Here is a 25,763-nt window from a genome sequence, read left to right as displayed (position 1 = left end):
CCGCGCCGCCCGCAGCCGCCGCCGAGCTTCGCCGCTGCTGCCTGCAGCCGCGCTGGCGCCCGCAGCCGCCGCCGCCTGCTGCTGCTACCAGCGCCGCCACCGCCCCACACCGCCGCCAGCGCCGCCGCCCCGCCTCGCCGACGCCGAGCCGCCGCCGCCGGATCTCGCCCCGCCGTTGACCGCGCCGAAAATCACTTTGATCGGTAAGAACCGACCGGTTCTTTTCGGTTTATTCTCTGTTTAGTAGATTAGATCGGTTTTATTTATTTAACGAATGTTTTTTCGTTCGTTCGTTTTAACGAACGGTTTTCGTCAGTTTAGTTCTGTTAGCGAACGTTCGAGCCGTAGTCTTTTTCTTTTTAGTGTATTTTCGGCCAGCGACCTATCCACGAATAGTTTTCTCGTGATTTAGCCCCTGATCTTAAAACTAGCATAACTTTTTACTCGTTTATCTGAATTAGATGAAACCAGCGCCTAAATCTTCGTATCCTTCTGTTTTTTCCAGTTAACCAACTTAAACATGATTTTTCTACTGTAAAATTTGACTTTAGTTCAGCTTAGTAAACGATCTTGTTTCGTTCGTATTTTTGAGTTTCGTTTCTCCGTTTGAGTTGTTTCTTTTTGCAAATCGTAGCTAATCACATGTACCTACTGTTAAGATCTAATTCACATGATAATAATGATGTTAGGTTTACTTTTTGTTAGTCTAAGCCGTTTGCTTGTTTCGTGTTTGATTTGGATCTTTTCTCGGTTTTCTCGTTGTTTCGTTTGAGTGATTGCTTATGTATGATACTTTTTGTCTACGCTAGATTACCCAGAGTGCGAAGCTTGTTACTATGAATCTCTAGAGTTTGCAGATCGTCAGCAAAGCAAGTTACACTTTGATCATACTCTTCTATACCCAGTTTTTACTATGCATTAGTATTGTCCCTCAAACATTTGCATGAGTAGGATTGGGAACATGTGGTTGGGTTGTAGTGCTTGAGGTAGGAACCTAATACCTTTTGATCACCCCGGGAATATACGTTATGTTTATTTATTGCTTAGCGATGCTCGTAGACGGGGATTGGATTGTGATTTACACATGGAAGTTTTGAGAGTTATTAATCTTGGTTAACATTAAGGTGGCAACTTTAATATACATCTGGGTGGATTGATTGAGGCACCTGGGGAACCCAGTGTTGCCTGTTTAAGGAAATCCCGGAGTACCTGTGTGATTTTTCCTATGGTTCGCCACCCAGACTCAAAGGGATCATAAGATTATTCATGCTAGAAACTTCCGTGTGCAGCCACAAGCCATTATGGGCTCTGGCATAGTTGAGTAAGTTGCGTGAGCTTTTGAAGAGGTGGACTAGCAGATGTAGGGGAAAGTAGGTGTACCGGTCCGCCCGGAGTGGAGGGTTAATGCTTCAGAAAGACTATGTCTCGATCATCCGATCATGGATGCGGTCGAGTCTTGTAGGGAAAAGTGTGCAAACCTCTGCAGAGTGTATAAACTAATCATGGTTAGTCGTGTCCCCGGTTATGGACATCTTGAGTATCTAGTACTTGAATTATTGATTTGATCTCATCACTCTTTAATTAATTGAATTGGGTTTAATGATGATACTTTTATTTGGGATTTGAGTTGGCGTTACCTTCTCAAATATTGGGCAACTTGGGAGTAGTTATATAAATTTATTCCTTTGTTGTAGGGAAAAACTAGCTTTATGCAAAACCATAAACTTAGAGCCTCCACCAGCCAAATATTGCATGTAGATATAGTTCTTGCATTTCATTGCTTTACAGTGTAACTCTGCCAGCATATTCAATGTGCTGACCTACACGGCTGCAACGTCTCATGTTGCAGACTACTCAGACGATGAATAAGGTGCGATAGGTCATTGTTTTGCACTCAGCCATGCCGTTGGAGTTGATGGACTCATTTACCTTTGAAGCTTCCGTAGTTATTTAGTTTAGATGGCCTTCAGCCATGATATTTTTGTGTAATCACAATCTTTATGAGGACTCGATGTAATAAGTGTGTGATTGAAACTCTGCTATAATTCCTCGAGTACTGTGTGTGTCAGCATTACCGTTCCAGGGATGACACTGATGCGTAGAGACTTCGGTCATTCGGATCGTGGTCGCTACAAGGCCCGATGACGGCTGCAACCGGCGTTTCCGACACCACCGTCCTGTTGGGAAATGTAGCATGCAATTTCAAAAAAATTCTACGCTTACGCAAGATCTATCTAAGAGATGCATAGCAACGACAGGCGGAGAGTGTGTCCACATACCCTCGTAGACCGAAAGCGGAAGCGTTTGACAACGCGGTTGATGTAGTCGAACTTCTTCTCGTTCGACAAATCAAGTACCGAACGTACGGCACCTCCGAGTTCTGCACACGTTCAGCATGATGACGTCCCTCGAACTCTTGATCCAGCAGAGTGTCGAGGAAGTAGAAGAGTTCCGTCAGCACGACGGCGTGGTGAAGGTGATGGTGAATTTATCCACGTAGGGCTTCGCCTAAGCAGTACGTGAATATGACCGGAGGCGTAAACTATGGAGGGGGCGCTGCACACGGCTAACAATCGTTGGTGTGTCTTCTAGCCCCCCCCCCCCTCATATACATAGGTGGGAGGGAGAGGGAGCAGCCAATGGGGCACCCAAGTAGGAGGAATCCTACTTGGGTCCCTAGTCCTATTCGCCCCCCCCCCCCCCTACCATAATTACCGGAGGGAGGAGGGAAGGAAAGGGGAGGCCGAATCCCTCCCCTTCCTTTCTCTCTTCTCCACTTTCCTTCCCCTCCAGGTTCGGCCTATATGGGGGGTGCAGTAGCCCATGCTGGTTGCTGCGTTTCCCCTCCTGGCCCATTAGGCCCATATCTTTTCTGGGGGTGCCCAGAACCCCTTTCCGGTGACCCAATACGTACCCAGTACCCCCGGAACACTTCCCGTGTCCGAATACTATCGTCCTATATATCAATATTTACCTCTCGTCCATTTAGAGACTCCTCGTCATGTTCGTAATCTCATCCAGGACTCCGAAAAACATTCAGTCACCAAATCACATAACTCATATAATACAAATCGTCATCGAACGTTAAGCGTGCGGACCCTACGGGTTCGAGAACTATGTAGACATGACGGAGACACCTCTCCGGTCAATAACCAAGCGGAACCTGGATACTCATATTGGCTCCCACATATTCTACGAAGATCTTTATCAGTCGAACCGTTATGACAACATACGTTATTCCCTTTGTCATCGGTATGTTACTTGCCCGAGATTCGATCGTCGGTATCTTCATACCTAGTTCAATCTCGTTACCGGCAAGTCTCTTTACTCGTTCCGTAATGCATCATTCTGCAACTAACTCATTAGTTACTTTGCTTGCAAGGCTTCTTATCATGTGCATTACCAGAGGGCCCAAAGATACCTCTCCGATACTCGGAGTGACAAATCCTAATCTCTATCTATGCCAACCCAACAAACACCTTCGAAGATACCTGTAGAGCATATTTATAATCACCCAGTTGCGTTGTGATGTTTGATACCACGCAAGGCATTCCTCCAGTATCCGGGAGTTGCATAATCTCATAGTCGGAGGAATATGTATTTGACATGAAGAAAGCAGTAGCAATAAAACTGAACGATCATAATGCTAAGCTAACAAATGGGTCTTGTCCATCACATCATTCTCCTAATGATGTGATCCCGTTCATCAAATGACACCACATGTCTATGGTTAGGAAACTTAACCATCTTTGATTAACGAGCTAGCCTAGTAGAGGCTTACTAGGGACACGGTGTTTTTTCTATGTATCCACACATATATCAAGTTTCCGGTTAATACAATTCTAGCATGAATAGTAAACATTTATCATGAATAAGGAAATATAAAATAACAACTTTATTATTGCCTCTAGGGCATATTTCCTTCAGTATCCCACTTACACTAGAGTCAATAATCTAGTTCACATCGCCATGTGATTTAACACCATTAGTTCACATCTTTATGTGATTAACACCCATAGTTCACAACTCACATCGCCATGTGACCAACACCCAAAGGGTTTACTAGAGTCAATAATCTAGTTCACATCTCTATGTGATTAACACCCAAAGAGTACTAAGGTGTGATCATGTTTTGCTTGTGAGAGAAGTTTAGTCAACGGGTCTGCCACATTCAGTTCCGTATGTATTTTACAAATTTCTATGTCTACAATGCTCTGCATGGTGCTACTCTAGCTAATTGCTCCTACTTTCAATATGTATCCAGACTGAGACTCGGAGTCATCTAGATTAGTGTTAAAGCTTGCATCATCATAACCCTTTACGACGAACCCTTTATCACCTCCATAACCGAGAAACATTTCCTTAGTCCTCTAAGAATAACTTTGACTGCTGTCTAGTGATCTACTCCTGGATCACTATTGTACCCCCTTGCCAAACTCATTGGCAGGGCACACTACAAGTCTGGTACACAACATGGCATACTTTATAGAACCTATGACGGAGGCATAGGAATGACTTTCATTCTCTCTCTATCTTCTGTCGTGGTCGGGCTTTGAGTCTTACTCAACATCACACACCTTGCAATACAGATAAAAACCCTTTCTTTGACTGATTCATTTTTGAACATCTTCAAAATTTTGCCAAGGTATGTGCTTTCTGAAAGTCCTATTAAGCGTCTCTATCTATCCCTATAGATCTTGATGCCTGATATATAAGTAGCTTCACCAAGGTTTTTATTGAAAACATTTATTCAAGTATCCATTTATGCTATCCAGAAATTTTATATCATTTCCAATCAATAATATGTCATCCACATATAACATCAGAAATGCTACAGAGCTCCCACTCACTTTCTTGTAAATACAGGCTTCACTGTAAGTCTGTATAAAACCATATGCTTTGATCACCTTATCAAAGCATATATTCCAACTCCGAGATGCTTGCACCAGTCCATAGATGGATCGCTGGAGCTTGCACACTTTGTTAGTACCTTTAGGTTCAACAAAACCTTCAGGTTGCATCATATACAACTCTTCTTTAAGAAATCCATTAAGGAATGCAGTACTGATGTCCATTTGCCAGATTTCATAATCATAAAATGCGGCAATTTCTAACATGATTCGGACGGACTTAAGCATCGCTACGGGTGAGAAAATCTCATCGTAGTCAACACCTTGAACTTGTCGAAAACCTTTTGAGACAAGTCAAGCTTTGTAGATAGTAACACTACCATCAGCGTCGTCTTCCTCTTGAAGATCCATTTATTCTCAATGGCTTGCCGATCATCAGGAAAATCCACCAAAGTCCACACTTTGTTCTCATACATGGATCCTATCTCAGATTTCCTGGCCTCAAGCCATTTATCGGAATCTGGGTTCATCATAGCTTCTTCATAGTTTGTAGGTTCGCCATGGTCTAGTAACACGATTTCCAGAACAGGATTATCGTACAACTCTGGTGTTGATCGTGTTCTGGTTGACCTACGAGGTTCGGTAGTAACTTGATCTGAAGTTTCATGATCATCATCATTAGCTTCCTCTCTAGTTCATGTAGGCATCACGAGAACGGATTTCTCGAATGAGCTACTTTCCAAATTGAGAGAAGGTACAATTACCTCATCAAGTTCTACTTTCGTCCCACTCACTCCTTTCGAGAGAAACTCCTTCTCTAGAAAGGTTCCATTCTTGGCAACAAAGATCTTGCCTTTGGATTTGTGGTAGAAGGTGTACCCAATTGTTTCCTTAGGTTATCCTATGAAGACACACTTCTCCGATTTGGGTTCGAGCTTATCAGGCTGAAGCCTTTTGACATAAGCATCGCATCCCCAAACTTTAAGAAACGACATCTTAGGTTTATTGGCAAACCACAGTTCATACAGTGTCGTCTCAACGGATTTTGACAGTGCCCTATTTAACGTGAATGCAGTTGTCTTAATGCATAACCCCAAAACGATAGTGATAAATCGGTAAGAGACATCAAAGATTGCACCATATCTAATAAAGTACGGTTACGACGTTCGGACACACCATTACGCTGTGGTGTTCCAGGTGGCGTGAGTTGTGAAACTATTCCACATTGTTTTAAATGAAGGCCAAACTCGTAACTCAGATATTCACCGCGATCAGATCGTAGAAACTTTATTTTCTTGTTACGATGATTCTCCACTTCACTCAGAAATTCTTTGAACTTTTCAAATGTTTCAGACTTGTGTTTCATTAAGTAGATTGTCAGGACCCCGACTCAATGCCACACCGATCTAGCATGTAACACCTCATATCACTTTGCGGCCTCACGCACGGTATTCCCACGGGTGTCGCCTTACCAGGCCCGGGAACGTTTGCGCCTTTTGGCACACGTATATGATAGTGTCACTAGCATCCATATGACAAGGAGCCCGAGCTGACATGGCTAGTCCAGAACCCAAAGTGGCACTAACTTACAGGGACGGGCATACATGATCCAGCAACGAACGTGTCGATCATCAGCGAGTGAATCCGGGCTGTAGCAACTGGGCTAGCGGGACTCCGGTAGACAGCGCATGACATTTCCCCGAAGGGACAGACACAGGAATGAAGAAGGACACATGCCGGCCAGCCTATGTGTTCCGGAGCAGTAGCAAGCTACCAAGGCTCAGTGGAAGCACTAGGAGACATTTCCCGGTAAGAGAGGCTACCAAGGATAAATAACTAGATAGTCAGATCCCACACATACCAAGCATTTCAATAACATGCACACAATATGCTCGATATGTGCAAATACAACATGGCATCCCAACATGACTCTACAACACAAGTATTTATTCAATAGACTCCGAGGAGCCAAGTATTACAAACATGGGTCTCATGACCCAACATTCAGAGCATACAAGTCAAAGCACAAACGGAAGCTTAACATGTCTGAGTACAGACGTCTACAAATGAAAAAGGCTGAGAAGCCTGACTATCTACCAGATCCTGCCGAGGGCACAAGATCGTAGCTGAGGTAACAAGCTAAACGTCGAAGTCCACGTGGAACTACTAGCAAGACCGGAGTCTCTCTACAGAACATAAATTAAGAAAACGTGAGTACAAATGTACCCAACAAAACTTACATCAGAACTATCTACACATGCATCAGTATCAATAAAGGGGGGTGGTGGAGTTTGACTGCAGCAAGCCAGCTTTGACTTAGTGGCTATCCTGATCTACGACTACAATGTAACTCTTTTGAGGTGGCGCTCACGAGTCCACATATTCTCCAACCAATACACCACTATGGATCCGCTCCCGTCTCCCTACGAGAACGCCATCCATAGCACTCATGCTTATCTTGCGCATTTTAGAGTATCCACTTTCACTTTTCTATGAACTATACAGGCAACCCAGAAGTCCTTTTCCGCGGACACGGGTATTCGAATAGATGATGTTAACCCTGCAGGGGTGTACTTCTTCACACGCGCTCTCGCCACTTACCACCATGTACACGTCGTGTATCTCGGCAACCTTCAAGCAGAAGCCTGGTGAGGGAGTCGGCCACAACCTGACTAACCACACAAGTCTCTAGTCCAGGTTTATCGCCTATTCGGGTTCCATCCGCAAGGAGATCCGGCCGGGGTGTCGCTCACGGCCCCAAACGATGTGTACAGGGTTCCAAGCCCACCAAATGGGTGACGCTTGGCATACCCGGCCACGGTGCCTAGTCTGTCCCAAGCCCACCTGTACTGGGTGCCACTTGGTAGACTACTAACACTACCTACAAACACCAGAAACTAGTTGCAACTCCTTGACAAAGATCAGGTTGATTAATAAGTCGAGAGAGCATGGAGCGGCCGGAGCCCAATGTGTGGTAGTAATTGTTCATGGATCACAAACACAGAACTTAGTTCCTGAGGACGGCTGCAATGAGACAACCCGCCATGTACTCCTACATGGCCTCTCACCGCTACCTTTACCAAATCGTGTTCACACACTTAGCTCTCAACAGTAGGACATGTTCACAACTTTCCAACTCATCCCCGATGAATCAGACTTGACACAACTCTAAGCAATAACAGGCATGACAAACAGGCATGAATGAGTAGGCACATCAGGGCTCAAACAACTCCTACTCATGCTAGTGGGTTTCATCTATTTACTGTGGCAGTGACAGGTCATGCAGAGGAAAGGGGTTCAACTACCGTAGCATGTAACAGTTGAATCGCTGTTGTCCTAATGCAGTAAAAGAGAGCAGGAGCGAGAGAGTGGGATTATATCGGAATGAATAAGGGGTTTTTGCTTGCCTGGCACTTCTGAAGATAGCATTAAGTCTTCATCAGTGTCAACGATCACAGCGTCGGAACAACGTCTACCAAGGGGGAACAATACCGGCAAAAAGAGAAGAAGCACGATCAATGCAATGCAACAATATGATGCATCATATGACATGGCAAAATGGGTGTGTTGGGCTAATGCATCTACAACCAGGGTGGTTTGAGCTCATTTGAATCAAAGATTCAAATGCAAACTAAGTTATGGGTTTATAAAGTTCATTAACATTTTTTGAGCTAAACAGCAAGGTTAAGTTGTTTAAACATGCATGTAACCAGTACAGATGGATAGATTGGATTTTTCTGATCATTTTTCATATATAACTTATTTCATTCTGAGTTACGGTTGAATTACTATGAATTTTTGAAGTTTATACTATTTTCTGGAATTTAGTGATTTATTTAAAAACCCAAAAGTCAATTACTGCGTCAGCAGGTCAACAGACCGGTCCAGGTCAAACCTGACCGGTGGGACCCGCGTGTCAGTGGCTAACTAAGCTAACCTAGTTTAATTAGCACTAACCTAGGGTTAAACTAATTAAGGTTAACCTAAACTGGGTTAATTAGCCGGGAGGGGCCCGCATGTCATTGACCCAGTGGGTCAAATCCCTGGTCAGAAGGGTCAAACCCACCGGCGGCATGACGCCGGCGAGGCCAGACGCGGCGGAGGGCTGCGGAATTTGCCCTACGACCACCAAATCAACGGCAGAGAGCGGCTACGGGGAGCTGGAGCTCGCGCGCGTCAACTAGTGGCAGTGGGAGGTGCTGGGGTGGCCGGAATCTTCGTCGACGTTGACCGTGGCGGCTGCCGGAGCTCGGGTGAGCTTGGGGAGAGTGAGAGAGCGGTCGGGGGACTGTGTGGCATCATACGAAGAGGCCAGGGCGAAACGGCAAGCAGGAGGTGGCCGGGCATGCGCCGGCGTGCGTCGGCCACGCGCTCGTCCTCCTGGCAAGGAGGAAGACAACAGGGGAGGGGGCCAGGTGGGCTGGGCCGCACAGTGCTGGGCCTGTGGGCTGAAGGTAAGCGCCAGGTAAGGTCAGGTGAGCTTTCTCTCTCTCCTTTATTTCTGTTTTTCTATTTCTTCTGTAACTTTGTGGCTTTAATTAAAATACTAAAACTAACTCAAAAATCATGAAACTTCTCACGCCCACTATATGGAATATTTCCAACAGTAAACATTTTAGTTTATGATTATTTGGACATTTAAAATAATATATAAAATTTAAATGCCCAAATGCAAATAAGGTATGATTAATTCAATGACCCGATGTTGTCCTAGAAAAATGGGAACCATTTTTGACAGAGGTTCTAGACCAGGGCAAAGATGATGAACATTTTAGAAGGGCATTTCAGGTTCATTGAAAAAGTATTTCAGTAACTCTAGTTGGATTAAGTGGTGCTGGGGTTTCTGTCATCCCCATTTCAGTTCCATGAAAAAAATTAAACATGATGCAAACACTCTAATGCATGCACTGACTAGGGATGTGACATAGATATACCCATACCTGCTCAAATCATCTGTGAAGGTCAGAAAATAATGATACCCGCCGCGAGCCTCAACACTGATTGGACCGCATACATCGGTATGTATTATTTCCAATAAGTCATTGGCTCGCTCCATTGTTTCGGAGAACGGAGTTTTAGTCATCTTGCCCATGAGGCATGGTTCGCAAGTATCAAATGATCCATAATCAAGTGATTCCAAAAGCCCATCAGCATGGAGTTTCTTCATGCGCTTTTACACCAATATGACCTAAACGGCAGTGCCACAAGTATGTTGCACTATCAATATCAACTTTGCATCTTTTGGCATCAATATTATGAATATGTGTATCACTACTATCGAGATTCAATAAACCATTAACATTGGGTGTATGACCATAGAAGGTTTTATTCATGCAAAAAGAATAACAATTATTCTCTATCTTAAATTAATAATTGTATCGCAATAAACATGATCCAATCATATTAATGCTCAACGCAAACACCAAATAACATTTATTTAAGGTTCAACACCAATCCCGAAGATAGAGTGAGTGTACGATGGTGATCATATCAACCTTGGAATTAATTCCAACACACATCATCACCTCGCCCTTAACTAGTCTTTGTTTATTCTACAACTTCTGTTTCGAGTTACTAATCTGAGCAACTGAACCTGGTATCAAATACCTAGGGGTTACTACGAACACTAGTAAGATACACATCAAGAACCTGTATATCAAATATACCTTTGTTTACTTTGCCATCCTTCGTATCCGCCAAATGTTTGGGGCAGTTCCGCTTCTAGTGACCATTTCCTTTGCAGTAGAAGCACTCAGTTTCAGGCTTAGGTCCAGCTTCGGGATTTTTCACGGGAGTGACAACTTGCTTGCCATTCTTCTCGAAGTTCCTTTTTTTCCTGTTGCCCTTTTCTTGAAACTAGTGGTCTTGTCAATCATCAACACTTGATGCTCTTTCTTGATTTCTACCTTCGTCGATTTCAGCACCACGAAGAGCTCGAGAATCGTTTTTGTCATCCCTTGCATATTATAGTTCATCACGAAGTTCCAGTAACTTGGTGATAGTGACTAGAGAACTCTGTCAATCACTATCTTATCTGGAAGATTAACTCCCACTTGATTCAAGCGATTGTAGTACCCAGACATTCTGAGTACATGCTCACTAGTTGAGCTATTCTCCTCCATCTTGTAGGCAAAAGTACTTGTCAGAGGTCTCATACCTCTCGACACGGGCATGAGTCTGAAATACCAATTTCAGCTCTTGGAACATCTCGTATGCTCCATGGCATTCAAAACATTTTGAAGTCCCGGTTATAAGCCGTAAAGCATGGTGCACTAAATATCAAGTAGTCATCATATCAAGCTTGCCAAAAGTTCATAACATTTGCATCTGCTCCTGCAATAGGTTTGTCACCTAGCGGTGCATTAAGGACATAATTCTTTCTGGGCAACAATGAGGATAATCCTCAGATCACGGACCCAGTCCGCATCATTGCTACTATCATCTTTGAACTTAGTTTTCTCTAGGAACATATCAAAAAACATAGGGGAGCTACAACGCGAGCTATTGATCTACAACATAGTTTGCAAATACTATCAGGACTAAGTTCAATTAATCAAATTACTTAAGAACTCCCACTTAGATAGACATCCCTCAAGTCATCTAAATGATACGTGATCCAAATCAACTAAACCATGTCCGATCATCACGTGATATGGAGTAGTCATCAATGGTGAACATATCTATGTTGATCATGTCTACTATATGATTCACGTTCGACCTTTCGGTCTCCAGTGTTCCGAGGCCATGTCTGTACATTCTAGGCTCGTCAAGTTTGACCCGAGTATTCCGCATGTGCAAAACTGGCTTGCACCTGTTGTATGTGAACGTAGAGCCTATCACACCTGATCATCACGTGGTGTCTCAGCATGAAGAACTTTCGCAACGGTGCATACTTGGGGAGAACAGTTATACCTTGAAATTTAGTTAAGGGGTCATCTTATAATGCTACTGCCATACTAAACAAAATAAGATGCATAAAGATAAACATCACATGCAATCAAAATATGTGACATGATATGACCATCATCATCTTGTGCTTTTGATCTCCATCCCCAAAGCATCGTCATGATTTCCATCATCACCGGCTCGACACCTTGATCTCCATCGTAGCGTCGTGGTCGTATCGCCAACTATTGCTTCTACAACTATCGCTACCGCTTAGTGATAAAGTAAAGCAATTACATGGAGTTTGCATTTCATACAATAAAGCGACAACCATAAGGCTCCTGCGAGTTGCCGATAACTTCTACAAAACATGATCATCTCATACAACAACGTATACCACATCATGTCTTGATCATATCACATCACAACATGCCCTGCAAAAACAAGTTAGACGTCCTCTACTTTGTTGTTGCAAGTTTTACGTGGCTGCTACGGGCTTCTAGCAAGAACCGTTCTTACCTACGGCACAAATCCACAATGGTGATTTATCAAGTTTGTTGTTTTAACCTTCAACAAGGACCGGCCGCAGTCAAATTTGATTCAACTAAAGTTGGAGAAACAGACACCCGCCAGCCACCTTTATGCAAAACTAGTTGCATGTCTGTCGGTGGAACAGGTCTCATGAACGTGGTCATGTAAGGTTGGTCCGGGCCGCTTCATCCAACAATACCGCCGAACCAAAATAAGACATTGGTGGTAAGTAGTATGACGATCACCGCCCACAAATCTTTGTGTTCTACTCGTGCATATCATCTACGCATAGACCTGGCTCGGATGCCACTGTTGGGAAACGTAGCATGCAATTTCAAAATTTTCCTATGCTCACGTAGATCTATCTAGGAGATGCATAGCAACGAGAGGGGGAGAGTGTGTCAACATACCCTCGTAGACAAAAAGCAGAAGCGTTTGACAACGCGGTTGATGTAGTCAAACTTCCTCTCGTTCCGACCGATCAAGTACCGAACGTACGACACCTCCGAGTTCTGCACACCTTTAGCGCGATGACGTCTCCCAAACACTTGATCCAGCAGAGTGCCAAGGAAGTAGAAGAGTTCCGTCAGCACAACGGCGTGGTGATGGTGAAGTTATCCGTGCAGGGCTTCGCCTAAGCACTACGTGAATATGACCGGAGGCGTAAACTGTGGAGGGGGGCGCCGCACACTGCTAACAATCGTTGGTGTGTCTTCTAGGCGCCTCCCCCGTCATATATATAGGTGGGAGGGAGAGGGAGCAGCCAAGGGGGCGCCCAAGTAGGAGGAATCCTACTTGGGGCCCTAGTCCTATTCCCCCCCCCTACCATAATTACCGGAGGGGGAAGGAAGGAGGAGGGAGGAGGGAAGGAAAGGGGAGGCCGTATCCCTCCCCTTCCTTTCTCTCTTCTCCTCTTTCATTCCCCTCCAGGTTTGGCCTATATGGGGGGAGCAGCAGCCCATGCTGGTTGCTGTGTTTCCCCTCTTGGCCCATTAGGCCCATATCTTTGCCGGGGGTGCCCGGAACCCCTTTTCAGTGACCCGATACGTACCCGGTACCCTCGGAACACTTCCAGTGTCTGAATACTATCGTCCTATATATCAGTCTTTACCTATCAACCATTTAGAGACTCCTCGTCATGTCTGTGATCTCTTCCGAGGCTCCGAACAACATTCTGTCACCAAATCACATAACTAATATAATACAAATCGTCATCGAACGTTAAGTGTGCGGACCCTACGGGTTCGAGAACTATGTAGACATGACCGAGACACATCTCTGGTCAATAACCAATAGCGCAACCTGGATGCTCATATTGGATCCCACATATTCTACGAAGAACTTTATCAGTCGAACTGTTATGACAACATATGTTATTCCCTTTGTCATCGATATGTTACTTGCCCGAGATTCGATCGTCGGTATCTTCATACCTAGTTCAATCTCGTTACCGGCAAGTCTCTTTACTCGTTCCGTAATGCATCATCCTGTAACTAACTCATTAATTACTTTGCTTGCAAGGCTTCTTATGATGTGCATTACCGAGAGGGCCCAAAGATACCTCTCCGATACTCAGAGTGACAAATCCTAATCTTGATCTATGCCAACCCAACAAACACCTTCGGAGATACCTTTGGAGCATCTTTATAATCACCCAGTTACATTGTGACGTTTGATAGCATACAAGGCATTCCTCCGGTATCCGGGAGTTGCATAATCTCATAGTCGGGGTAATATGTATTTGACATGAAGAAAGCAGTAGCAATAAAACTGAACGATCATAACGCTAAGCTAACGAATGGGTCTTGTCCATCACATCATTCTCCTAATAATGTGATCTCGTTCATCAAATGACAACACATGTCTATGATTAGGAAACTTAACCATCTTTGATTAACGAGCTAGTCTAGTAGAGGCTTACTAGGGACACGGTGTTTTGTCTATGGATCCACACATGTATCAAGTTTTCGGTTAATACAATTCTAGCATGAATAATAAACATTTATCATGAATAAGGAAATATAAAATAACAACTTTATTATTGCCTCTAGGGCATATTTCCTTCACATCCGCTTCATCAAAAAAAGACCCTCCGCCCAACTTTTCCAAGTTGCCCGGAAGCTCGGAGGCTTGATGACCCACAAGTATAGAGGATCAATCGTAGTCCTTCCGATAAGTAAGAGTGTCGAACCCAACGAGGAGCAGAAGGAAATGACAAGTAGTTTTCAGCAAGGTATTCTCTGCAAGCACTGAAATTATAAGTAACGAGTAGTTTGATAGCAAGATAATTTGTAACGAGCAAGTAACGGTAATGGTAACAAAAGTGTAGCAAGGTAGCCCAATCCTTTTGAGGCAAAGGACAGGCCAAAATGGTCTCTTATAATAAGCAAAGCGTTCTTGAGGGTACACGGGAATTTCATCTAGTCACTTTCATCATGTTGGTTTGATTTGTGTTTGCTACTTTGATAATTTGATATGTGGGTGGACCGGTGCGTAGGTGCTGTTCTTACTTGAACAAACCTCCTACTTATGATTAACCCCCTCGCAATCATCTGCAACTATGAGAAAAGTATTAAGAATAAATTCTAACCATAGCATTAAACTTTTGGATCCAAAGCACTCCCTTATGGAATAGTGCATAAACTAGGGTTTAAGCTTCTGTCACTCTCGCAACCCATCATCTAATAACTACTCCACAATGCATTCCCTTAGTCCCAAATATGGTGAAGTGTCATGTAGTCGATGTTCACATGACACCACTAAGGGAATCACAACATACATACCATCAAAATATCGAACACATATAAAATTCACATGATTACTTGCAACATGATTTCTCCCGTGACCTCAAGAACAAAAGTAACAACTCACAAATGATAATCATGCTCAAGATCAGAGGGGTATTAAATAGCATTATGGATCTGAACATATAATCTTCCACCAAATAAACCATATATAGTAATCAACTACAAGATGTAATCAACACTGCTAGTCACCCAAAAGTACCAATATATAGTTTCGGTACAAAGATTGAACACAAGAGATGAACTAGAGTTTGAGAGGAGATGGTGTTGTTGAAGATGTTGATGGAGATTGCCCTTCCCAAGATGGGAGAGTTGTTCGTGATGATGATGTTGGTGATTTCCCCCTCCAGGAGGGAAGTTCCCCCGGCGGAATCGCTCCGCCGGAGGCAAAAGTGCTCCTGCCCAAGTTCTGCCTCGAGACGGCGGCGCTTCATCCCGAAAGTCCTCTCTTTATTTTTTTCTTGGTCAAAATGACTTATATACCAGAAGAGGGGCACCGGAGGTGGGCCAAGGAGGGCGCGCCTTGGCCTCCTGGCGCGTCCAGGTGTGTTATGCCCACCTGGTCGCCCCCCTCTAGTACTTATTAGCTCCAATATTTCTCATATATTCCATAAAAATTCCCCGTAAAGTTTTGGCTCATTTGGAGTTGTGCAGAATAGGTAGCCTAACGTAGCTTTTTCAGGTCCAGAATTCCAGCTGCCGGTATTCTCCCACTTTGTGTGTACCTTGCATATTATGAGAGAAAAGGCATTAGAAATACTCTAAAAAGCATTATTATACATAAAAACAATATAAATGATAGTAGGTAAACATCATGCAAAATGGACCTATCAACTCCCCCAAGCTTAGACCTTGCTTGTCCTCAAGCGAAAACTGAAATCGAAAAACATGTCCACATGCTTAGAGAGAGAGGTGTCGATAAAAACAAAATACGGACATAAAAGAATCATGTAAGTTATTATAATAGCAACAAACTTTAACATAAAACTTTTATCATAGAACTTTTATCATAGACTTCTCATGAATAAGTAACAATTCATCACAACATCGAAGTATAAGCATAAACTCTATTGGAAACCAAGAAACTATGTTCTCAGTCAACTTTGCAACTACAATTCATCATCTTTTCGGGAAGGGTCGCGTATCGGGGCCTTTAGGAAAGTCCACATACTCAACCATCATATAATCTTCTATGATTGCTAACACTCACCGCATACACATGAGCAAAACGTTTCAACCGGACACATAGAAAAGTAAGGGCTTATAGTTTCGCCTCCCAACGCATTCACCTCAAGGGTGATGTCAACAATAATAACTCATGCTACCCACATCCAACTGGATATATGTGCCTCCTCACCACATGATGCTTGCCAAAGGAGAAAAAAGAATAGAGAGAAAAACTTTGACTCTTGCATAAAAGTAAATATATAAAAGTAAAAGATAGGCCCTTCGCAGAGGGAAGCAGAGGTTGCCATGCGCTTTTTGGTTGTATGCTCAATCTCTTAGTGCAAAAGAACGACACATTATATTGCCCCTTATGATAGAAACCTTTATTATGCAGTCCGTCGCTTTTATTCTTTGCCATCACAAGTTCGTACAACGCTCAATTTTCTCTTACACTAAATGATCTAACACTTTTAGAAGCACTTTTTATTGCCTTATTGCATCGATGAAAACTTACTTGAAGGATCTTACTCAATCCATAGGTAGGTATGGTGGACTCTCAAAATAAGATTTGGGTTTAAGGGTTTTCGGATGCACAAGTAGTATCTCTACTTAGTGCGGAATTTTTGGCTAGCAAAGATACGGGCAAGCAAAACATGTTCAAGGATCTATGACAATATAACTTCTATGTGGATATGAACAAACATAAATCATTACGTTGCCTTCCTTGTCCAAGGTCAACAATTTTGGCATATAATAATTTGGTGGGGGCTCACAATCACAAAAGATGTCCAAGATAGTATATTTGCATGTGAATCTTCTCTTCCCTTATTAATTCTTTCATGAATTGCATCATTGAACAATGCTATGTTTGTAAATCTCCAATAAAATTTTCTACTTATACTCTTCCTTATGTGATGTCATTACTTACCATAAGATTAGCATATGATCTTTTTCATTTATTTCCTTTCGTTTTATGAAACATGAAAGTAAGAAAGCAAAACTCAAACTAAACTTTATTATATATCTCGCACACGATTACAAGGATAGATCACTAAGAAAACTCTTCAAAAAGAAAGGATCAAACTAAACTTTTATTCATCTAAAGCAAAAGATAACTATGGATCGAACTAACATAAGTAAAGGCAAAAGATAGTGGAGGTGATACAATACCGGGGCACCTCCCCCAAGCTTGGCACGAGCCAAGGGGAGTGCCCATACCCGATACTCAAGTATCTTTTGGTGATGAAGAAGGAGGTGGTGGTGATGAAGAAGCGATCTTGTCCCTCATGATCAAAAGATTCTGCAATCTACGGATAACGCTCCAGAGGGCGATGATATGCTCTTGCAATAGAATTTTTTCACGAGTGAGATATTTATTTTGTAGACGAACCGTTTCAATGATCCAAAAGGCTTCAATCTCAATAGGGGTAAGATGAGCATAGTAAGGTTTAAGGATATCTTCTTCTTCCTCCTTGGCCGCAAGGGCTTGCTCGACCACCGGCACTTGATCTCCGATGGCCTCCTACTCTTGCCCCCTTCGAGATGTTATTCGGGCTCCTCTCTCTTTAGCTTGATCTTCATCAACCAAGCATTAACAGATCTAACCGAAAACAGCAAGAAAAGAAAACACAAGATTTCTCCGTGATACGGTGGTCAATAGGTTCGGGGGGTATACACTACTGCAGGATGCTGCTAACGCGACACTACGATCAGAGAGCCTTCGAGAAACTGTGTGCGATGCAATAATCGCAAATGGTGGTGTAAGAAAACCGTCAACAATGTGCAAAACGTTTGCGATGACGGATGCATCAAACACGGTTCAGATTTTAGTTGCGTGTGCGATGCAGGGCATACAGTTCAGTTCAATTAAATGTTTGCGATGAGGAGGAACAAAAGAAATGGGCATCCAGATGAAGGCGTGTGCGATACACAACATACGGTTCACTCGGATGAACTATTTGTGATTAGGCAACACAAAAGAAATGGTCTGCCAGATCAAGGTGTGTGCGATATACAGCATGTGGTTCACTCGGAACTGTTTGTGTTGAGACAAGAGAACATAAATGGTTCAATATAACAAGATGTGTGTGATACGTGGCAAACAGGTCTGTAATCATAAATGTGTGGGAAGACCGATGACAACACAGACGATTCCTGTTAACAAGCCGTGTGTGTTGTGAGCAAACGAATGCTGGTATACAATTGTCAGTGATTTATGCAATCATCACCGACGGGTTCCCTTGTTTAGTCCGTGTGTGATGTGATTTGCTATGTCTACAGAGCATCAACATATATACTTAAAAAGATAGCATTGCATAACCAAATTAAGCATACAATTACACAAGTGACTACACAGATAACATTTTCACACACCAAAGTAAGCAATTACATGCATACTAAACTAGGAGAAACGAGGATCTAATCATCTACTTGTTGCGACGACGCTTGCCATTGCTCTGCTTCTGGCTGGATCCCTGGCCGTTTTGGGGAAGGAGGCACTTCCTCATGTTAGCGACCCGCCTGTACATGTCGTAGCACGTGTACTCCTCCTTGGCCATGTACACGATGTGAGCTTTGTCGAGTTTCTCCATCCAGGCTGAGTGCCAGGCACGCTTGTCGTTGTTGCAGGAATCCTTCATGTCTCTGTAGTAGGGGTCGATGATGGCCTCGGCGAGGTGAACAAGTGAGTCCTTCTCATGCTCCTTGCTACCCCAGATCTTGTATTGGCCCTGGATGTCGACAAGATTCTGGCAGGCGATGCCGGAATTCTTGAGCACCTTGACATCGTTGGTGATGTCAACTGTAGCGAACATATAGTGGGGGTTATTGACAAACCTGGCGAAATGCTCGCAAGGCCTTGTGGCCAGGTAGTAGTGGTAGGCGAGGACATGGTGGCACATGCACATCTGGGCAACGGCAACCTTGGGACGAGACCCGGCACGAGCGCAGGTGTGCTCGAGGTCGAACCCGACCAACTTGTACTTCTCGTCGGCAAGCAACAGCTCCATGATGCGGATGGAGTGCTCCACCCAGACCGGCTTGTTGGTGTACACCACCGATAGCTCTGTGAACCTTCGGTGGGTGTCCACCACGGCATGCATGGTGAACTGCTGCTCGTCATCGGCAGCCGCTCGGAGCGCCATTGGAGCCGCGCAGGATACTCTCTAAGAATTTGTTGTGGTGGGTGTGCTTCTTGCAATGGTGGGCGCGATCGAAAGGTTGAAGAGACACAAGGGTTAAATAGCCGTTGTAAAAAATGGGGGCTAGCCGGCCTGTAGTCGTCACGTCTTGTCACGGCGTTCATAGCGGAGGATTCCAGTGCAAGCATGACAACACCGCACCGCAGTGAGGATTCCAGTGCAAGCTTGACAACACCGCACCGTAGTTTGACCACGCGTGGGCTCGAAGAGGCGCCAAATGTATCGTTGGTGAGCCTGTTCCCGCGCTACTGCGCAGTTTACCGCGCAAGCTTCCCGCCTGGCTTGGTTTGCCATGCGTCAGCTAGAAGAGGGACAAATCGTGGGCGTTTATTAGAAAAAAGCTTTGTAAAAACGAAGTGTGTGGAATGACTTCTATCGTAAGTTTACCCGTGGGTGATGACGTGAAAGTTACACAGAAGGGTGATGATGGACCCTCGAGTGCGATAATTAATTCTATGCTCTACAGGGCACACGATGGAAGAAACCAACTGTGTGCAATAATGTCCAAGATCGTAGTCGAGTTAGCTATACAGATCGTGTGTTGTGAGATCGACAAGGTAAACAGATTCGAGAATGGTTAATAAAATCAAATCTAAGACCATTGCATATTAAGGTCAAAATAGTGCTACCAATATACGAGTCTCATACGATGCCATTTCAATGATTGTACCACAAAGGCTGAAATATTACAAGGTTCAAATTCCAGAGTTATATGGCTCAAATTCGAAGATTACAAGGTTCAGACTGATATTAGAAATGAAATTCAGCTCATCAGCTGCAAATGGTGGCGCTGATCCGCTGAACATAGATATCAGAGAGGTTCAAACTAATATTACCACTTCTAACTCTTGTTTCAAAACCTCACAACTTTTGCAAAGGGGTCATCCACTGAGAAGTCGTGTATGGGGTTGACACGATGAGTTCCGATTACTCTGTCATCTGAAGTTCCAAAATGAAATTCAGCATTTTTGGAGCCTATTCCATTCTGCCGCGGGCACCGGCGCTGATCAACAAACCATTCATTTTTCCAAAATAGATGTAGGGAAAACCTCATTACCTTTAGCACCCTTGCTCTGACAACAAAGAACCTGGCGAATATAATCTCCGATAAGGTCCCTCGATAGGAGTTCAAAGTAATTTCTGAGAGATGCAGATCTAGGCATTCGACGTGATTGTTATATTGTATCACATTATAGACCACTAGGCCTAATCTTATCTGCAAAAGAAGAAAACGTGTTAGTGCCTAGATGCAGTCTTGAACACTACTACAGGCCTATTTGGTTTGCAGGATTTGTAAAATGCACTAACATGCCATCTTCGACCTGACATGATTAACATGGGCATTAACATGCCATCTTTGATCTTCACAAGATGTTGGAGTGGATGAAAAGTTCCCTAAGAAAACTTGTACAAATGAATCCAAAGGAGAAATGCATTCGAATTGTAACCATATGGATCAAGCATTGTCATTGTAAACTTGGAAAAGGAGACATGTATGTACTGAATCCTCCAAAAGAATCCTTCAGAAATCGTAGTACATTTTCATTGTAAACTTGGAAAAAGGTGTCACAAATTGAACTCCCTTATGGTTAACATTTAACAGGAAAGGAACATCACCTCGATATATAGCATCTCCAGGCACGGAAAGCATCTCAGGAAAGTGACAACTTGCTCCAGGTTGGGGCCGATAGATTCTAGTGCCAAGACCTTCATTGTGCGCAGTTTCGCGGTCAGGCTTGTCAAAATCATTTTTTGAATGACAAACGAAGAAACATCTTCAAAATTAGAAATAATGTTAATTTTTAGAAGGAAGGTAGAAGGCGGTGGTTGTACCTGAACGGGTGTGGATCCAATAACAAGTTCGGAGTATTCGTCAGACGAGTAGCCCAGCACTGTCAATTTTGGCGCAGAAATGGCATTGATTCTTGTTGGACCTACTTGATCAAGTACAAGTAATCTCTCAAGTGCAAGTGTGTCCTCAATGACAATATCGTGGTACACATCTTGTGATGTCTTCCTGTCGAACCAGCAACCCACATAAATAGTCTGGAGAGTCATGGAGGTGATGTGGAATGTACTCAACCCATTGACTGCCTGAAGACGAAGGTACTCAAGTGCAGTACGGCCACGGAGCAGGCTCTCCATGTCACCGTTTGAGAGGCAGACGGCGACGAGCTCGAGGTGCTTCAGTCGTGGTAGAATAAGAGCGGGCGCGTCATTAAGGGGGATGGCAGTTCCTGAACTTGGCGACGCGCAGTGTGGGCGCGAGGCGGAGCGCAGACGTTGGCAGCGAGCGCATATACCCATCATCAAAAGTGAGCTCCTCGAGCTAATCTAGGGTGGGGGATCCGAACCAGTCATCAAAATTGGCTCGGTCCCTGCCGTTGGAACGGAACTTGCCCATTCTAAGGCCTCTGGTTGGGCCAGGATGACTACCAAGGATCTTGGAGAACACATCCAAGCTTTTGCGATAGCCATGGCAGAGCTCGTGGGTGTCGATGAGATCGAGAGGGGTGAAGTTCCATAGTGGGTGCCACCACCGGGAAAGGACGATTGTCCGCGCCCCACATTTGATTGGGAGGAGGGAGATGATGACTGTCAACATATCATCGGGGAGGCTGCTGATGAAGTCTATGCCTGCTGGAGTCGCTTGCGGTTCTAGCTCGCCCCGCCTCCGCTTGTTGGCAGCCCCGTTCTCCACCTCCGGAGTCTCCTTGTCAGCGGCGCTTTCTGATAGAAATGAAAGTATAGGGAATATTTTGTTAAAACGGGGCAATAGAAAAGTGTATTGGTAACTAGAAGTTATTAGGTAGGAATATAGTAAGAAAAGGGAATAACAATTGGTTGCTTAAATACTACACAATTCATTTAACATTGCTAGGTAAGTCAACATGTAGATAGTTGAAAAGAAAACTTACTTCGAACAAAGTCAGGACAGATGATTTTCTCGGGGAAGTTAGCATATATCTCATGACCAGGCCCTTTTATGTGCAGTCCAATTTTAGTGCCAGCTTTCAGTACATAAAACTTAGAAATTTCTTTCCAAAAGCCAGCGCCAAAACAGGAGTCACCACGTTCATCAAGTCTTGCAGTTGCAACGATTGTAAATCCAGGGTTTGTGTGCAGTATGACATCTGTGCAGCCTTGATCTATGTAAAGGGAAAATTGTGCACTACATAATCTGTTGCATAGCAAGGGATGCGCTGCAGAAAATGGTAGGATTTTTAAAGAAAATATGGTAACACGCAAATATGGGCCCAAATAAAAAGAACTGTACAGCAGTTGAAAACGAAGTACAAAAATCTATAATTAAGCAGATAGGGTAAACATGATGTCATGGAAATATAAGAGTAATCGAAAGAACAATACATCATTAATTTGCCTAATATAGAAAGAAGAGGGGGAAATCCCCTTTGACGTATATGGTGCATGTGGCACCTTTTATCCAAATGTAGCAATATTTAGAATATCTTCAGGAAAGTATGTCATGCCAACCGATTTAGGGTGAGATTGAACATACCGCGCACATGCTCAAGTCATCTAGTACGGTGAGATGGAATCTCTGGCAGAGGTCGCAAGGTCCTGCTGTGTCGACGCACTGTACACTCGATGAATGAAAGAAAACCCTCAAATCAGCTCGAATAAAAATGAATTCACGGCGATTTCCGCCGGGTGATTAAAGGAGGCAGATGAACTGGGATGAGAGATGACATAATATCTCATTAAATTAGTTACCTTGTCATCCATGAGAAAAAACCCCTCAGTACAACAGATTCCCCAACTGTGCGGAGCTGGGTCAACTGCGAGCAGCGTCGAGAAAGTCGATGGCGATAGGCGGCGGCAAGCGGAAGTGGCGAAATGCGATGGGGTTTGCCGGCAGCCTGGCGGCGGCATGCGTCGAGCTAAGTGTTTACCACCGCGATAGGCGGTGCCATGCATAGACGCGGAGGAGCTTGTGCAGGTGTGAATGGGGACCGGAGGCATCGGGTAACGGGCGGGGGTGAGGGTTTTTGTGACGTGGGAATGGCTAGGGTTTTCTTTTTTCTTTTTTGAATTGGGTGGTGAGTGTTTTTTGCCCACAAAGAATTTCGGAGGCAACGGTTTGCTAGAGCCAACCGTGTGTGATTGACGCAACAAGCAAAAAGTCATTGCACACGGTTCCAATTTTGGGAACCGTGTGTGATTGAAGCAACAGGCAAAATGAAAGTCATTGCACACGGTTCCAATGGGAACCGTGTGTGATTGACGTACTACCTCCGTCCTGGTTTATTGGTCCCCTCTGTAATTTGTACCAAATTTCGACCAAATATTTGACTAAGGAATGTTTATGCATGTCACCAAAAATTATATCATTGAACACTATGTTCAAATACGCATCAAACGATATAATTTTTGTTGACCTGCACTAACATTTTGTCAGTTAAATCTTTGGTCAACATTTAACACAAATTACAAAGGGGGCCAATAAATGAGGATGGAGGTAGATTCCATCAACCGAACTAATTGCATCCACATCCCATAGTTAGACATAAGTAAACATAGATTAAACATACTCAGACATAGATAACAAGCGTACACGTACACAAGCATAATTCAACCGTCATTAAGCATGCTCAAGCGTACATAGTTCGATCCCACATGTCATCTCACAAGCCGGCACAATCCAGAAGCTTCTCCAGGTACTCGGCGTACGCGCCGTGCGCCACCCTGCGAGAATACTTCTGCTTGAAGGAGCCAACGGCCCGTCCTCTTGCATGCGCCAGAACACTTTGATACGCGTCATGAAGCTTGTGGTTGCAAAATGGGCATCGCTAGCCCCCGTCCCAGGTCCTAATACGCGTGTTATGCGTTCCCATAAAGCTCCCTCAGGATTTGCCTCTTGTACCACCTCTGGACTTCTTCATCCTCGCTGTCCACATCGTCAGAGAGCACCTATACAAATAGTAAAAAAAATGTGGCGTCAAATTAATGGTTACAAACTAATCTCTAGCGAACATTTGGCAGTTGCCAAAAATTGGCATCAAATCAATGATTACATGCCGTGAAGTAGGATTAGGAATTTATGGCTATTTATTTATACATATCCAGGATTATGGTTCAATTTTTAAGCACATTCGTCTATGTACAGACCAATCTTGAAGAAAATAATGGCACAAACATATGTAGGTCATTCAAAATCAGTTGTCAAGTCCTGGCTAGGAATTATTAGCACGAACACTAACCCTAGTCGGATTACTAGCAGAAATTATTTCCACAGATGAAACAACTAATCACTTATCACTTGTACCATTCAAACAATCGATACACTACACGGATCTGATGAAACTTACTTAGATTTCATGGATTGGAGAACATAACCATAGGATTTCTATTCCAAAAAGGGGGAGGCAGGAGTAACCAGAGAAACCCTGGAATCTATTTGACACATAAATGGGTATAGATGACTAACCAGTTGTCCGTCGTCGTCGGAGTCGTTGCCGGAGTGCTCGTCGGAGTCGTCGCCCGAGTTGTCACCAGAGTCGGGGTGGAACTCTGCCTCCGGCTGTGGAAGCTCAACGCCGTCGACGACGTCAGGTTGCAGCGATAACTCGCCGATGGGGATGGCAACCTCTGTCTCCATCTCTACGCCGTGCTCCGGCGCTTTAGCAGCCCCGGTGTCGCCACTCCCTCCGATGGGGCGCTACGGTGGCATCCTCATACACTAACGGCTTTGATGACTGAGAGCGGCGTCAAGGATGCAAGCGGAGAGAGGGGATTGTGTGTATGGCGAGGATGGGGGTGCTGCCGCTCGGGCGCACTATTAATATGGAGTAGTGGGAGAGAGGCGGGCAGCGGTCAAACCGCTGGCTCGCCTCCTGGTGAGCCTGCGCACCAGACTGCTGGCATGCCTACCATCATTTCACACAGCTACTACCACGCCTTCCGATGACACTGCGCAGCGAGCACGCCTCCGTCAATTCACACACCTGCACGCACGCCTCCCAGTCTGCCTGCGCGGCGGACTGCTCGTATGCGTCCCATCAACTCACGCCTGCTCGCCGGTACAAGGGTCATATGGCGGCACGTATATTGCTTTTCTGTTTGGATGATTAATGATGTCGCTTTATTTTTCGGCAATGATAAATCCTGAACGTTCGGATTTTAAGCATGTCAACCCGTACGTTTTTTATGGCAACTTTAGTTCACGTGAGGTTGGCAAACTTTGCAATTTTCTGTCAAAAAAATGAACTAGGACAAAGTTGCCATGTCTTAACAACTAAAGTTGCCACCTCGCGTCAACTAAAGTTGCCATGTAAAAACGTTCAGGATGAAATGCTTAAAATCCG

The sequence above is a fragment of the Triticum aestivum genome, chromosome 4D (assembly GCF_018294505.1).
Source record: "Triticum aestivum cultivar Chinese Spring chromosome 4D, IWGSC CS RefSeq v2.1, whole genome shotgun sequence".
Classification (NCBI taxonomy): Eukaryota; Viridiplantae; Streptophyta; class Magnoliopsida; order Poales; family Poaceae; genus Triticum; species Triticum aestivum.
The sequence above is the reverse complement of the archived record's forward strand: the minus strand, read 5'-3'. Positions refer to the sequence as shown.